This window comes from Procambarus clarkii, chromosome 90 (assembly GCF_040958095.1).
Source record: "Procambarus clarkii isolate CNS0578487 chromosome 90, FALCON_Pclarkii_2.0, whole genome shotgun sequence".
Taxonomy (NCBI): Eukaryota; Metazoa; Arthropoda; class Malacostraca; order Decapoda; family Cambaridae; genus Procambarus; species Procambarus clarkii.
Genome location: NC_091239.1, coordinates 2,798,943 through 2,816,884, shown reverse-complemented (window position 1 = coordinate 2,816,884; position 17,942 = coordinate 2,798,943). Strand labels below are relative to the sequence as shown.

General features: G+C 41.6%; 1 long non-coding RNA gene across 2 annotated transcripts; it reads left to right on the top strand.

Moving 5' to 3' along the window:
• Nucleotides 1–4,149: 4,149 nt before the first annotated feature.
• Nucleotides 4,150–16,563, top strand: LOC138359361 (uncharacterized). 2 transcript variants are annotated; one of them, XR_011225928.1, is made up of 3 exons: nucleotides 4,150–4,237; nucleotides 6,350–6,466; nucleotides 16,054–16,563. It is a non-coding gene; the product is annotated as an uncharacterized lncRNA (long non-coding RNA). The 2 variants fall into 2 exon arrangements; XR_011225929.1 differs by lacking the exon at nucleotides 4,150–4,237 and adding an exon at nucleotides 4,331–4,541.
• Nucleotides 16,564–17,942: the final 1,379 nt, after the last annotated feature.

Genomic DNA, 17,942 nt, shown 5'->3' with positions numbered 1-17,942 from the left:
ACAGGTGCCCGCCTGCATATATACCACCCCCATATGGGTGCCCACCTGCATATATCCCACCCCTGTGCGGGTTCCCGCCTGCATATATCCCACCCTTGTACTAGTTCCCGCCTGCATATATCCCACCCCTGCACGGGTACCCGCTTGCATATATCCCACCCCTATATGGGTGCCCGCCTGCATATATCCTACCCCTGTATGGGTGCCAGCCTGCATATATCCCACCCCTGTACGGGTGCCCGCCCCCATATATCCCCCCCATGTATAAGTGCCCACCTGCATATATCCCACCTCTGTGCGGGTGCCCGCCAGCATATATCCCATCCCAGTACATGTACCCACCTGCATATAACCCACCCCTGTACGGGTGCTTGCCTGCATATATCCCACCCCTGTACGGGTGCCCACCTGCATATATCCCACCCCTGTACGGCTGCCCGCCCCCATATATCCTACCCCTGTACGGGGACCCGTCCTCATACATCCCACCCCTGTACAGGTGCCCGCCTGCATATATCCCTCCCCCATACGGGTGCCCATCTGCATATATCCCACCTCTGTGCGGGTGCCCGCCTGCATATATCCCATCCCTGTACAGGTGCCCGCCTTCATATATCCCACCCCTGCACAGGTGCCCGCCTGCATATATCCCACCCTTGTACTGGTTCCCGCCTGCATATATCCCACCCCTGTACGAGTGCCCGCCTGCATATATCCCACCCCTGTACGGGTGCCCGCCGTCATATATCCCACCTCTATACGGGTGCCCGCCCTCATATATCCCACCCCTGTACGGGTGCCCACCTGCATATATCCCACCCCTGTAAGGGTGCCCGCCCCCATAAATCCCACCCCTGTACGGGTAACCGTCCTCATACATCCGACCCCTGTACAGGTGCCCGCCTGCATATATCCCACCCCCATACGGGTGCCCACCTGCAAATATCCCACCTCTGTGCGGGTGCCCGCCTGCATATATCCCATTCCTGTACCGGTGCCCGCCCTCATATATCCCACCCCTGAACGGGTGCCAGCCTGCATATATCCCACCCTTGTACTGGTTCCCGCCTGCATATATCCCACCACTGTTCGGGGGCCCGCCTACATATATCCCACCCCTGTTCGGGTGCCCGCTCTCATATATCCCACCTCTGTACGGGTGCCCGCCCTCATATATCCCACCCCTGTACGGGTGCCCGCCCTCATATATCCCACCCCTGTACGGGTGCCCGCCTGCATATATCCCACCCCTGTACGGGTGCCCGCCTGCATATATCCCACCCCTGATCGGGTGCCAACCTGCATATATCCCACCCCTGTACGGGTGCCCGCCCTCATATATCCCACCCCTGTATGGGTGCCCGCCCCCATATATCCCACCCTTGTATGGGTGCCCGACTGCATATATCCCACCCCTGTACGGGTGCCCGCCCGCACATATCCCACCCCGGTACGGGTGCCCGTCTACATATATCCCACCCCTGTACGGGTGTCCGCCTGCATATATCCTACCACAGTATGGGTACCCGTCCTCATACATCTCACCCCTGTTCAGTTGCCCGCCTGCATATACCCCACCCCCGTACGGGTGCCCACCTGCATATATCCCACCCCTGTACTGGTGCCCGCCCTCATATATCCCACCACTGCATATATCCCCTCCTGTACGGGTGCCTGCCTGAATATATCCCACCCTTGTACGGGTGCCCGCCTGCGTATATCCCCTCCTGTACGGGTGCCCGCCTGCGTACATTCCACCCTGTATGGGTGCCCACCTGCATATATCCCACCCCTTTACTGGGGCCCGCCCTCATATATCCCACCCCTGTATTGGTGCCCGCCCTCATATATCCCACCCCTGTACGGGTGCCCACCTGCATATATCCCACCCCTGTATGGGTGCCTGTCTGCGTATTTCCCCCACTGTACGGGTGCCCGCCTGCATATATCCCACCCCTGTACGGGTGCCCACCTGCATATATCCCACCCTTGTAATGGTGCCCGCCCTCATATATCCCACCCCTGTATTGGTGCCCGCCCTCATATACCCCACCCCTTTACGGGTGCCCACCTGCATATATCCCACCCCTGTATGGGTGCCCGCCTGCGTATATCCCACCCCTGTGCGGGTGCCCACCTGCTTATATCCCACCCCTGTATGGGTGCCTGCATGCATATATCCCACCCCTGTATGGGTGCCCGCTTGCATATATCCCACCCCTGTGTGGGTGCCCGCCTGCATATATCCCACCCCTGTATGGGTGCCCGCCTGCATATATCCCACCCCTGTACGGGTGCCCGCCTGCGTATATCCCACCCCTGTACTGGTGCCCGCTCTCATATATCCCACCCCTGTACGGGTGCCCGCCCTAATATATCCCACCCCTGTACGGGTGCCCACCTGGATATATCCCACTCCTGTACGTGTGCCCACTTGCATATATCCCACCCTTGTACGGGTGCCCGCCTGCATATATCCCACCCCAGTGCGGGTGCCCACCCAACCTGTCCTCTTAAAAAGAACGTCAACATTTGCCGTTTGACTCTACGGCTGTTTTTGGACGTTATTTTGTTTAAAACTACGTCTATTATGGCTTCCATGGACTATCTCTTGTTATACAATGAAATACCACACTCTTATTATTCTATAACTCACTGACTATGCTCTGATATTTGTTCTTCAAGTAAAAATATATATATTTTTTGCCTTAATTAGGCCATAATCCAGAAAATTCTAGCCTATCGATCTTTATATTTAGGAAAACATCTAATAAATTTGGAAATGAATTTTTCGTTCGCCGACAGTTGCCTGTTACTATTTAACACTCTATGCTTTAATGTCGCTGGTCATTGTGACTTTCCCAGGATTTATATAGGTTTTGTAGTAGCATTTAGTCACACTACAGTAATTTAACTAATGGGAAACCTCTATAGTTGTCGTAAATTAATAATAATCATTTATCAAATAATAAATTAGCAAACATATGCAACATTTTATGTTACGACTTTTCGGGTAGGACATTCTGTTTGTTTACAACCCCAATGGTTCAAAATACACAATACTTTTATTATATAAGTGACTAAGTATGCTCTAATATATGGTCCAAAATGAAAATTATCGTTTTTTTTTGTTAATTTGTCCATAATGAATAAGATTCCTTACTGTTGATCTTTATATTAAGAAAAACATCTAAACAAATTGGTATTGTGTTTTCGTTCAGATAAAGTTTCCAGATACTATTTCCTAGTTATCAATTAATGTAGGTGGTTATTTTAATTCGCGGCTACTAGGGGCTTTCTCCCATTATACAATATAAATGTACTCACTAACTATTCTCTGGTATCTGTTCTTCAAGTAAAATTACAATTTTTTTTGTTTAATTAGTCCATAATTCATAAAATTCCTTCAGGTCGATCTTTATATTTAGAAAAACATCTAATCAATTTGGAATTTAATTTTTCGTTCACCTACAGTTACCAGCTACTATTTCATTGTTATATTTTATGTCGCTGGTCATTACAATTTTCCAAGAATTTAAACAGCTAAACAGCAAGTAGCATCTTGTTAGAGTACAGGAATTTACATATGGAGAACCTCGATAGCTGCCGAAAATTATTAATGATTATATATGTAATTTAAAATAATGAATTATATACCATTTCTTATGTTACGTCTTTGGCGGGTAGGCTGTTCTGCGGGTTTACAACCGAATTGTTTAAAAATCACACTATTTTAAATGTATGAGTCACTAGTATGCTCTGATATATGTTCTGCAATGAAAATAAAGATTGTTTTGTTGTTAATTACTCCATAAATATGTAATGTGTTAATTCAGTCTAAAATCTTTTTGCAACGTTTATATGCGATATACGTAGCTGGAAACTACCTAATATTTAAAAATAATAGTTACAACATTCTATTAATATATAATGTTGAAATAAATATCACACAAAGTCTGTATATCTGTTTTTAGATGTCTTATAAATTTTCTTTTAAAATAGTATTAATGATTTTTATGAATCTTGAGTAAAAATTATGTTAATTATTATTAATCTAATTGTTATTATTTTAAGTAAAAGAATTGCAAGTATTCGAATAACCACGGGGTCTCTGTTTGTGTATGAATGCACGGATTTGTTTTTGTTATGAGAGGGACGCCTTAGAAAGCATGGTGTAGGCCACCTGTGGCTCGCATCCGATCCCACGATCGTCGTCGCCCCTAAATCAACACAACAGGTATTTAGTATTTACGATTATAATAAGTAATATTTCTTTTATAATAATATTGCAGCAGGTGGTGTAGTGGTATGACACTCGCCTGACGTTCTGCGAGCGCTATGTCATGGGTTCGTATCCTGGCCGGGGAGGATTTACTGGGCGCAATTCCTTAACTGTAGCCTCTGTTTAACGCAACAGTAAAATGTGTACTTGGATGAAAAAACGATTCTTCGCGGCGGGGATCGTATTCCAGGGACCTGCCCGAAACGCTACTCGTACTAGTGGCTGTACAAGAATGTAACAACTCTTGTATATATCTCAGGTTAGGGGCTAGGCATTTACACTCTTAGGTCAGCAAACTAGCTAGAAGGTTAGACCATTAGACTCCACTCGTCAATCGGGGCCCTGCATGACTCAGCTTATCCTAACCTAGCCTAGCTTAAACCATCTTAGCATAGTTCATTCTAGCTGTGCATAGTGCTTGCACAGCCTTGCTTATCCTAGTTTACCTCTTCCTAGCCTACCGTAGCCAAGCCTATCCCAGTATACCCTTACCTAGTCTTGCCTAGCCTAACCCTGCCTTGCTTTTAAACATGACCAGTCCTTCCTACCCTAGCCAAGCCAATCCCTGCCTAGATTTAGCATAGCCTTGCCTTTTTATTAATATATAGAGGGTACCACCTCTGGTTGAGTTTGTAGGAACCCTCCACTTATAGGGTTGAGGGTTCCACATATATATATATATATATATATATATATATATATATATATATATATATATATATATATATATATATATATATATATATATATATATATATATATAATATAAATAATGTGTGTGTAAACATGCCACGTGTGTGTAAATCACAAAAATTAACACTTGATGAAAAATGTGACTGTCAGACCACGGAGGAAGAATTGAAACAGGAATTTCCTTAAGTACTTTTATATATTAATACATCTTCAGAAGGAATAATTTTTTATATAAATTAAATTAAAAAAAAATCATTCCTCCATGGTCTGACACTCATATATATATATATATATATATATATATATATATATATATATATATATATATATATATATATATATATATATATATATATATATATGTGTATATCACGAAAATAAACACGTGATTAAGAATGTGACAATGTCAGACCACGGAGGAAAAATGAAACAGGAAATTTCCTTAAGTACTTTCGTATATTAAATACATCTTCAGAAGGTCGACCTTCTGAAGATGTATTTAATATACGAAAGTACTTAAGGAAATTTCCTGTTTCATTTTTCCTCCGTGGTCTGACATTGTCATATATATATATATATATATATATATATATATATATATATATATATATATATATATATATATATATATATATATATATATATATATATATATATATATATTTTATATATCCTGCCTGAAATGCTGCGTGTACTAATGGCTTTACAAGATAGTTCTTATAAAGATAGCATTTTGTGGTTATTCTCTATATCTGGTTCACCTAACAGTAAATAAGTACCTGGGAGTTAGACAGCTGCTATGGGCTGCTTCCTAGGGATGTGTGTGTTTGTTTGTATTCATGTAGAATTTTACAAAGTAGAAAGAGATGTTTGTAAAAAAAAAATCAAATATTTTTGAAAGTATAAGTAGATTTGATATTTTTCTTTAATTGTTTATTTCTGCTGTCTCGCCTCCTTTATAAAATGGCATCATTCTTGCTTTTTTAAGGATATCAGGAAAAGTAAGGCACTCCAGAGATTTGTTAACTCCTTCCTAGTGTTGCCTAGCCCAGCCCAGCCTAGACAAGGCAGGCTTGGCATCCTAGCCTCACGCAGCTTAGCCCCATCCTACATGTAGCATCCTTGTCCATCCTAAGTGATCATTACCTTACTGGCTGTGTTTTCTCTTCAGCCCTGAATGTAATGTGGTGGAACATAAGCAGATACATATCAGGTCTTAGAGAATCTGTACTTCATACATTTCTTAATAATGTCTCGCAAATATTTAAATAATTAAAAAAAATTGTATAATAACTTCATATTATTCTTGCAATTTATTTTTGCATTTTTTTTTTATACAAAATTTACATTTTAAAAGATTACCTCTATTTTTAGATTGATGACTTGAAGACTACAGTGCCATCCACAGCAAATCATGGTCTTAAAATATCTCCTAGCAATGACGAGACCAATTTTCACAGAGATCAAATTTTTGCTAAGCAGTAGTCACAGGTAAATATATATTATATATATAATATTATATATATAAAATTAACTACTTCATTGCTCAAAGCACCTTTAGACATTCTGAGAGTTGTGCTATTTTATTAATTAATTAGGCTATATTTTAATGTTTTGTAATGTTTTCATTACTTTTTTTGTTTTGAAATATAAATTGTTGAGTTTTGAAACATTTTGACATTAACTATACCTGAATATTTATAAACAAAAAAATACCAGAACTATGTCCTTGACAATTGCACTAAGAAGTCTTTGCCAAAATCAGGTGCTCAGTGCAGTAGTTAAAAACTTAAAAGTTGTACCACCTCTGGTGCAAGATTACGGACCCATAGCCTCAGAGAAGAAAATAAAGAGTACTCAGAGAAGGCCTTGAATAATAGGCAGGCTGTTTGTGTGTGTTTCGACGGTAAGCTTGCTGACACCATATGTAATTACCTAAGTGTAGTTACAGGATTAGAGCTACGCTCGTGGTGTCCCGTCTACCCAGCACTCTTTGTCACATAATGCTTTGAAACTACTGACGGTCTTGGCCGCCACCACCTTCTCACTTAACTTGTTCCAACCGTGTACCACTCTGTATGCGAAAGGAAATTTTTGTATATTTCTTTGGCATGTTTGTTTAGTTAGTTTAAATCTATGACCTTTTGTTCTTGAAGTTCCAGGTCTCGGGAAATCTTCTCTATCGATTTTATCAATTCCTGTTACTATTTTATACATAGTGATTTTATCACCTCTTTTTGTTGTCTTCTAGTTTTGGCATATTTAATGCCTCTGACCTCTCCACATAGCTCTTGCCCTTTAGTTCTGGGAGCCACTTAGTAGCATGTCTTTGCACCTGTTCCAGTTTGTTGATGTGCTTCTTAAGATATGGGCACCACACAACCGCTGCATATTCTAGCCTTGGCCGAACAAAACTCGTGAACAATTTCTTTAGTATTTCGCCATCCATGTATTTAAACGAAATTCTGAAGTTAGAAAGCGTGGCATAGGCTCCTCACACAACGTTCTTTATGTGGGCCTCAAGTGATAGTTTTCTATCTAGAATCAACCCTAGACCTCTTTCTTTTATCAGAATTATATAAAGATTTCTCACATAATTTGTAGGTTGTGTGGGATCTATGTTCAATTCCACATTCCATAACATGGCATTTATTCACATTAAATTTCATTTGCCAAGTGGTACTCCATATACTTATTTTGTCCAGGTCTTCTTGAAGGGCATGACAATCATCTAAATTTCTTATCCATCCCATTATCTTAGCATCATCAGCAAACATGTTTATATAATTCTGTATTCCAACTGGTAGATCATTTATGTAGACAATGAACATTTCTGGTGCATGTACTGTGGTACTCCACTTGTGACACTTCTCCAGTCCGATTGCCACTGATTACTGCCCTCATTTTTCTATCAGTCAGAAAATTTTTCATCCATGTTAGAAGCTTACCTGTCACCCATCCAAAATTTTCTAGTTTCCAGAACAACCTCTTATGTGGAACTCTGTCGAAAGCCTTTTTTATGTCTAGATAGATGCAGTCAACCCAACTACCTTTTTCCTTTAAAATCTCTGTGGCTCAATCATAGAAACTGAGTAAATTCGATACACAGGATCTTCCAGATCGAAAACAATACTGTCTGTGTGATATTATATAATTTCTCTCCAGGTGTTCTACCCATTTAGTTTTTATTATTTTGTTTTTTTCAATCTTTTCACTGTTACACTTGTCAATGATTCAGGTCTATAACTGAGAGAGGTGGGGTCTTCCCTGTTGCCACTTTTGTAGATTGGAACTATGTTAGCCTTTTTCCACATGTTTGCTATGACTCCTGTACACAGGGATGCCTGAAAGATCAGATGAAGTGGAAGGCTGAGCTCAGATGCACATTCTCTCAGAACCCATGGTGAAACTCCATCTGGACCAACTGCTTTGTTCTTACTTAGCTCCTTTAGCATATTTTCCACTTCATCTCTAGACACCTCAATACGCTCTATGATGTTCTCAGAAATTCTTATTGTGTCTGGCTCTCTTAAGATTTCATTTTGTATAAACACACTTTGGAACTTTTGGTTTAATGTTTCACACATTGCATTATCATTTTCTGTGAATCTGTTTCCTATTTTCAACCTCTGGATATTATCCTTTACCTGCAATTTGTTGTTTATGAATTTGTAGAATAGGCCTGTCATGTTCACAGAAAATGGTACCATCCGTTTTCTATGTGCGGCGGCTGAGACGCCAGAGAGAGAGGAGGAGGTAAACAAGAGAGCAGACAGGACGCCCGCCAAGCTTGGTAGCTACTAGTCATGTAATCATATTAAGTATTAAAGTCAGTAACCAAGTCATGACTTTACATCAACCCTACAACCAAGACTTCCTCAGTAACACACAAACACCACATTGGCGACGAGGATGAACTGTGAACGCAGGTATTTGTTCAGTTTCAAACACAAGGGAGAAGCATGCTGCCTGGAGGAGGAAGAGAAGCTGTGAGCGCCATACCCGATGCTGTATGCTAACCGATGTTGTGTGCTAACCGATGCTGTGTGCTAAACGATGCTGTGTGCTAACCGATGCTGTGTGCTATCCAAGCTGTGTGCTACCCAAGCTGTGCTGAAGAAACTGTGTACTGAGGAATCTGCCGACGTTGTGTACGAAACGACGCTTTGATGTGTACAAAACCTGATGTTTTGGTTACGAAACGACGCTTCGTGCTACAAAATTCATCACACTGAACTGACTGCTGTACCAACTGCTGTACCAACTGCTGTACCAACTGCTGTGCCAACTGTTGTGCTGCTGCTGTGAGTAGGAACAACACATGTACACAAGGGCTAGGTAAGAAGTCAGTTGCTGCTATATTGTGCACTGTTGTGAACTTTTGCATTAAAATGCTTGTGTGCTTTGCAAAATTAAAGTAATTACAGTGAATTCTTGACTAACATATACAGTGCAGTAAGTGTTTAATATTCTGAGGAACATTTAAGTGATAAGTTACATTTATTCAGTAAAAATGGCAAATATACCTCAGTTTCCTGCATTTGATCCTGACTGTGACCAGACAAACCTGTCACAGAGGTGGGTCAAATGGCTTAAAAGGTTTGAAAATTTGTTGATAGTTTCTGACATCAAAAGTGCTGAAAGAAAGCGTGCCTTTCTACTTCATTATTCAGGTGATAGAGTTTGTGACATCTTTGACACACTGAAAGACACTGGTGGTGCCAAAGATTATGACACTGCCAAAGCCAAACTAACAGAGCATTTCAAACCAAGGCAAAATACTGCAATGGAAATTATGCATTTCAGGAGAGCAAAACAACTCTCTAATGAAACTGTGGATCAATACCACACACGTCTGCAGGGTTTAGCAGCCCATTGTGAGTTTGCTGATGTTGACAAAGAAATCAAACAGCAAATAATTGAAACATGCACATCTACACGTCTCCGTCGAAGAGCTCTAGAACTTGTTGATGATGAAAGTTCTCTTACCAAGATACTGTATATTGCTCGTCGAATGGAAGATGCTGCACGTGATGCTCGTGTCATGGAGTGCAGTGCCAACAACGGTTCTGCCACTGTTACTAACAGTGATGAGGTATGTAAGGTTCAGGGAGGACATCGTAATGAAAGAAGATATGCCAAACCTAACAGTAAATTTAGTCGAGAACCACGTCACAACTGGGGTCAAGGAACAAGACTCAAGCAGTCACAACGACCCACATCAGAGGGTGTCAACAATAAATGTTACAATTGTGGAGGAGACTACCCACACCAAGGTAATGTTTGTCCTGCTCAAGGTAAGAAGTGCTATGAGTGTGGAAAACTAGGTCATTTTGGTGCTATGTGTCGTTCCGCACTAAAGAAACCACAGTCAATGAATCAAAGCACTGTACGAGGATCAGGTCATAGGGGTCGAGGTGGTAAACGCAATATTGCACCTCATATCCAGAATGTTAATAATATACAAGACAACATTTCATTACAACCAGTCTCAGATGACAGTGAATGTGATTATACTTATGGAGTACAATCAATCACAGAATGGAATGATCTTCCAAACAACCCAGAGACATGTGTATACATTGCTGGTATTTGTCTCAAGGTTCTCATTGACACTGGATCAAACATTGACACCATTGCTGAGTGCCACTATGAGAAATTTAAAAAACAGTTCCCAAAGCTGGAAAACTATAATGGCAAAGCCACTGCCTATGCTTCAAAGGTAGCCTTGCCAGTGATTGGAACTTTCACTGCAGAGATTAAGTCAAAGAATGCAATGCTCATTACTACATTCCATGTTGTTAGGAATGCAAAGGAGTCTTTACTCAGTTACAAGACTTCAACCAAATTGGGGCTACTTCAGCTTTCTAATGCTGTAGCAGTGGAATCTGCAAACAATGTTGATGGTATTGTTGCTGAATTTTCTGACCGATTTAAATCCATAGGTTGTTATACTGATAGCAAAGTACATCTGCATATCAACCCAGATGTAATTCCAGTTGCCCAACCACATCGCCGACAACCATTCCATACTCGCAAGAAAGTCGATGCCGAACTGGATAGGCTGATAGAACTAGATATCATTGAACCAGTAACAGGCCCAACACCATGGGTAAGCCCAATTGTCACTCCACCAAAGCCGAAGAATCCAGATGAGATACGCATTTGTGTGGACATGCGTGTTCCCAACAAGGCAATAATGCGTGAACGCCATCCTACACCGACTGTAGATGATATGATCTACCGCTTGAATGGTGCAACTGTATTCAGCAAGTTAGATTTAAACAAGGGCTATCATCAGCTTAAACTTGATGATGAGAGTCGCTTCATCACAACGTTTACGACACATCGAGGTCTGTATAGGTACAAGCGCCTGAGTTTTGGTATCAACAGTGCTGCCGAGGTATTCCAGCACATCATCAGCCAGGTATTGCAAGATATACCTAATGCTGACAACATGTCTGATGACATCATTGTTTATGGCCGTACCCAAGCTGAACACGACAAAGCTCTTCGTGCAACATTGCAACGCTTACGAGAAAAGAATTTGACGCTAAGCCGAGCAAAGTGTGAGTTCAATCAACATAAAATTGAATTCTTTGGACATGTACTTAGTGACAAAGGTCTGTCTCCAGATCCTAAGAAAGTTGCAGATATCAAGAATGCTGCACCTCCTTCAACGTCCACTGAAGTACATAGTTTTCTGGGAATGGCAAACTACTGTTCTCGCTTCATTCCAGATTTTGCTACCATTACGAAGCCTCTACGCGAGCTCCTGAAGAAAAATGCATCATGGTACTGGAGCGATATCGAGCAAAATGCATTTGATGCTGTGAAAGATGCACTAGTAGAGAATGCGACTGCTGCGTATTTTGATCCATCAATGGACACTGAGTTAACAGTAGATGCTAGTCCTGTTGGATTAGGTGCTGTGTTAGCCCAACACAAACCTGGTCAACCAGATTCCAGAGTAGTAATTGCCTACGCCAGCCGTTCTCTCACAGATGTTGAGCAACGATACAGTCAGACAGAGAAGGAAGCTCTTGCTCTTGTATGGGGCTGTGAACACTTCAATGTGTATCTGCTTGGTGCACCCTTCACCACGATAGTCACTGACCACAAACCGTTGGAGACCATCTTCAATAATCCAAAGTCCAAACCACCAGCTCGCATTGAGAGATGGGCTCTTCGTCTGCAACCATACAACTTTACGGTGAAATACAAGCCGGGTGCAGGCAATCCCGCTGATTACATCAGTCGACATCCTGCCAACAGTTTCACCATCACCAAGCATCAGCAAGTTGCCGAGGAATATGTACACTCTGTAACCTGTGATGCAGTCCCTAAGGCTCTCACTCTTGATGAAATCCGTACTGCAACCCTAGAGGACCCAACTCTGCAAGCAACAGTGGATGCATTGACTAAGAAAAAGTTTCGACGCATCCCACCCTCAGGAGTTGACCTAGATGCATTCAAAGCACTTGAACGCATCCAGACAGAATTAAGTGTTACGCAACAACGCGACACTGTGCTGCGAGGTACTCGTATCGTTATTCCAGCTGTTCTCCAGCAACGTGCTCTGAAGCTTGCACATCAAGGACACCAAGGTCTTGTTAGGACTAAACAGCTGCTACGAGAAAAGGTGAGGTTTCCTGGCATTGATCGTCAAGCAAAGGATATGCATGATGCCTGTGTCCCTTGCCAAGCTGCAGTGGATACTTCAAGACCAACACCTCTACAACCTTCACCACTACCTGCTGCACCATGGACGGAAGTATCGATGGACTTCTGCGGACCGCTACCAACTGGAGAGTACTTGATGGTAGTCATTGATGGTCACTCACGTTATCCAGAAGTAGAAATCATCACTTCCACGTCTGCAAAGGCCGTCATCCCGAAACTCGACAAGATCTTTTCAAACTTTGGCATTCCTGAAGTTGTCAAGACAGACAATGGACCGCCATTCAATGGACAAGACTTCGTCAACTTTTCTGAGCATATTGGATTCAAACACCGCCGTGTGATGCCACAACATCCTCAAGCAAATGGAGAAGTTGAGAGATTCTTGCAACCTCTCATGAAAGCGGTACGCTGTGCTCATGCCGAAGGACGATCCTGGAAACAAGCTATGTATGCTTTTCTCAGGAACTACCGTGCAACACCACATGGAACACTGGGCAAGTCGCCTGGCGAACTTTTATTTGGACGTCCTATGAGAATCGCACTACCCGTCATGCCAGCCGAGGTAACGGATAAACGTCTCGCTCAGAAGGATGCACTAGCCAAGGGCAAAATGAAAATTGCTCATGATCAACGTGCAAAGGAACAGTTCATAAAGGTTGGTGACACTGTTCTCGTTAAAAAGAAAAAAGAGGGAAAGTTAGATATGCCGTATGATACAAAACCATATAAAGTGATTAGTGTAAAAGGAACTATGGTAACAGCGAGTAATAGAGATCATAGTATAACACGTAATATGGCCTATTTCAAAGTGATTCCAACTAGTGTAGAAAATGATGAAGTGCAAAGTCGTGCAAAAGGAAAAGAAAAAAATAGTTATAACCCGACAAACAATTCATCAAGGGATGTTATTGCATTTAAGGACTCTCGTCCTAAACGTCATGTTAAACGCCCTTCACGATTTGATGATTAATTGTGTTCCTATGTAATGCAAAATATTTACTTGCCATGCTGAACTAAATTTAATATTGTTTGAATAATGCAGATATCTCATTCAATATTTTGTAACTTTGTATTACAGTTTCTTTCATGTTTGTTTAACATTGCATATGTATTTTTAACATTGAAATCCTTTGTGGAAAAGATTAAGTTGTTTAAATTCTTTGTGTGCTTAATTAATGTTAAATGTATGCAGTATCTCTTGATATGGTAATAACTTACTTTGTGTCAATAACTTTGCTTTGTGCTACAAGCATGGTAGACATCCTGTATTCATTCTTTTTAAAGAAAAGGAGGGATGTCATGTTCACAGAAAATGGTACCATCCGTTTTCTATGTGCGGCGGCTGAGACGCCAGAGAGAGAGGAGGTAAACAAGAGAGCGGACAGGACGCCCGCCAAGCTTGGTAGCTACTAGTCATGTAATCATATTAAGTATTAAAGTCAGTAACCAAGTCATGACTTTACTTCAACCCTACAACCAAGACTTCCTCAGTAACACACAAACACCACAAGGCCCAGTACAGTTTTACATTTATCCATTATCCCTTTTTAAAAATTTCTTTCTGCCTCTTCCCTTACTGCTGAATAGTTGTTTCTCGCATCTTTGTATCGCTGGTATGATTGGGGGTTTGGCTTCTTTCTATATTGATACCTGCTTGATGGGGTTCTGCTCTTCTACTCCCCAAGCCCGGCCCGAGGCCAGGCTCGACTTGTGAGAGTTTGGTCCACCAGGCTGTAGCTTGGAGCGGCCCGCAGGGCCACATACCCACTACATCCCGGAAGATCCGGAACTTCTCTTAGAAAACAGTCCAGTTTTCTCCTGAAGATGTCCACGGTTGTTCCGGCAATATTTCTTATAGTCGCTGGGAGGACGTTGAACAACCGCGGACCTCTGATGTTTATACAGTGCTCTCTGATTGTGACTGTGGCACCTCTGCTCTTCACTGGTTCAATCTTGCATTTTTTTCCATATCGTTCACTCCAGTACATTGTTATTTTACTGTGTAGATTTGGGACCTGGCCCTCCAGTATCTTCCATGTGTATATTATTTGGTATCTCTCTCGTCTCCTTTCTAGAGAGTACATTTGGAGAGGTTTGAGACGATCCCAATAATTTAGGTGTTTTATCTCGTCTATGCGTGACGTATATGTTCTTTGTATTCCCTCTATTTCAGCAATCTCTCCTGCTCTGAAGGGGGAAGTGAATACTGAGCAGTACTCGAGACGGGACAACATAAGTGACTTGAAGAGTACAACCATTGTGATGGGATCCCTGGATTTGAAAGTTCTCATAATCCATCCGATCATTTTTCTGGCTGACGCAATATTTGCTTGGTTATGCTCCCTAAACATTAGATCGTCGGACATCATTATTCCCAAATCCTTGACATGCTGTTTTTCTACTATGGGAAGATTCGATTGTGTTTTGTACCCTGTATTATGTTTCAGATCCTCATTTTTGCCATACCTGAAATTTATCACTGTTAAACATCATGTTATTTTCTGCTGCCCAGTCGAAAACTTTGTTGACATCTGCTTGTAGTTTTTCAATGTCTTTCATTCCATTTTTGTGTCTTTTGGTCTGTGGCCCTCTCTCAATTTCTGTTGAACCAATCCTGTTTTCTGGCCCTGCATCTCTGTTTTGGTATGAATGTTTGTGTGCCTTCATTGTATATTTTGCAAAATTTGGCATACATTTAATTTACTTCCCTGTCTAGCAACAAGTCTGCCTAATTACTTATTAAAAAAATTTTGAAGTTCCCTATAGTGGCCTCTCTCTCTCTTGAAATCAAGTTTATCAACTGTTTCAATGTCCCCATTTTCTGCGTGTGTGTGTTTGGAGGCTAAGCTTGCTGATACCATGTGTATGTGTGTGTGTGTTTGGAGGCTAAGCTTGCTGATACCATGTGTGTGTGTGTTTGGAGGCTAAGCTTGCTGATACCATGTGTGTGTGTGTTTGGAGGCTAAGCTTGCTGATACCATGTGTGTGTGTGTGTTTGGAGGCTAAGCTTGCTGATACCATGTGTGTGTGTGTGTTTGGAGGCTAAGTTTGCTGACACCGTATGTGTATTCACCTATTTTTACTCACCTGTTTAAATAATAATAGGGGTGTGTACCACCTCTGGTGCAATTGTAGGGACCCACAGCCTTGAAGAAAATAAAGAGTATTCAGAGAAGACCTTGTGGATTCTCACTGAACACTAATCTTTTCTTCTCCTACCACCCCTCTTATTTTGTTTTATGCTGTATTCTATTATATATCATATAAATACATAGCCAAATGGCAATATTTATTATGTCTATACAAAAAGAAGACATCCACTTTATTTTTTTCTCTCCTTTGTTTCTATGTGGATTTTGTTGTGACTAATGATTCTCCTCCTTTCCCATCAACAGGTCTTCCTCACTTGGCTTGCTCGGCTTTTGTGTTACTGTGAGGGTGCCATCATCGTTTACCCTTCAAGACTGACTCATGCTGGCATTGCATTTGTGGACTTCCCTTCACAGTAAACAGTCCTTCTCCATATCAGTCTAACAGTCTCCGTGGTGTAGTGGTAAAACACTCGCCTGGCGTTCCGCGAGCGCTATGTCATGGGTTCGTATCCTGGCCGGGGAGGATTTACTGGGCGCAATTCCTTAACTGTAGCCTCTGTTTAACGCAACAGTAAAATGTGTACTTGGATGAAAAAACGATTCTTCGCGGCAGGGGATCGTATTCCAGGGACCATAGGATTAAGGACCTGCCCGAAACGCTACGCGTACTAGTGGCTGTACAAGAATGTAACAACTCTTGTATATATCTCAAAAAAAAAATATGGTGATTGTCCAGGGCAAGCAGGGTGTGACTGCCATCTTGGAGAAGCAGGGTCTTTTAATATGAAGAATCTTCCGTCTTCTCTACTTACGCCAGCATGTGCCAGCCTTGCATTCTTGTTACTTCATGGCCCTTGGGCCTTTTTTATTTATTTTACATAATAAATTTTTTTATTAATACCCGTGTTTCACAAGAGATCCTTAACATTTTAAGCACCAATTCTATTGACTAATGTACGTCTTGTAACCTTTAAGACATAAATAGACAAGACATAGATAAATGAGTGAATAATACTGAGTGACTAGGTTAGGGCGAGGAACATAGTACAGTGTCTAACTTTGGAAGAATGCCTACTGTTTTAGAAACCTTATTGCCATGATCATAATCGTATGGGTTAAAAAGCATTTGTTGTCACTCCTACACTGTGGCTTGTTGAGCTTGAAACCATTGCTCCTTGTTCGTGTTACATCTGACCTTTTGAAGAAATTGTATGAATCAATATCCTCCAAATTGTTCAGTTTTTTAAAGGTTTCGCTCTATTACTCTCTCTTTTGCATATATCTAAGCATATAGATTAGATATAGATTTAGATTAGATTTTTTATTCAGGTAAAGGTACATACATTGCAGATTAGTTACAAAGGGAAAGACAATGACTAGAGTTCACTTGCTCTACTGGAAGAGAAACGTCTGCAAGACAAGTGTGGGCAAAAATTAAGGTAGCTAAGGGGAGCAGAGCCCGGCCTGCGGCTCACAACGACCCCCAGGGTAAGGCTGAAGAACTAATTCACAAGTGGAGTGATGCAGCATCATCCTCCTCCCTCCCTGCAGAAGTAAGCAGGGAACAGCTCCTCCGACATAATGACAGAAGGATTAGGATAAAAAGAGCACAATCTAGTGATGACGAGTATGGGGAACCAATTACAGCCAAGGAAGTAAAGGGGGCTATGAAAAGGGTAAAAGTACAGCACCTGGTGAAGATGGCGTCACCTACGACATACTTAATGCACTGTGTGAAGTGTCTGGCAATCCACTACTCCACCTGTTTAACAAGTCATTCCTATGTGGAGTGTTGCCCACACAATGGAAACATGCAATAATGGTCCCAATACCGAAACCCAATGACCCTGGCATTTACAGACCTATCAGTCTCATGTAATGCACTTGGAAGATGCTTGAAAGGATCATCCTAAACCGACTATTGCACAAAATAGGCAGGTTAAGGGAGGGGTCAATGGATTTGTTAAAGGACGGAGCACAGCAAACTATAGTTAATGACCTTGCTAATGATACAGCTAAGTACTCCCAATAAACTCGCTCCTCGGGGCAAAATTTTAAAATTTAAAATACAATACCTAAAGCCACTAATACGCATAGCGTTTCGGGCAAATATATACGAAGTAAAACCCAAACAAAGAACTGACTCCGTAGGACCCATAAAAGATGAGACTAACAATTTTAAGTTGTATCAT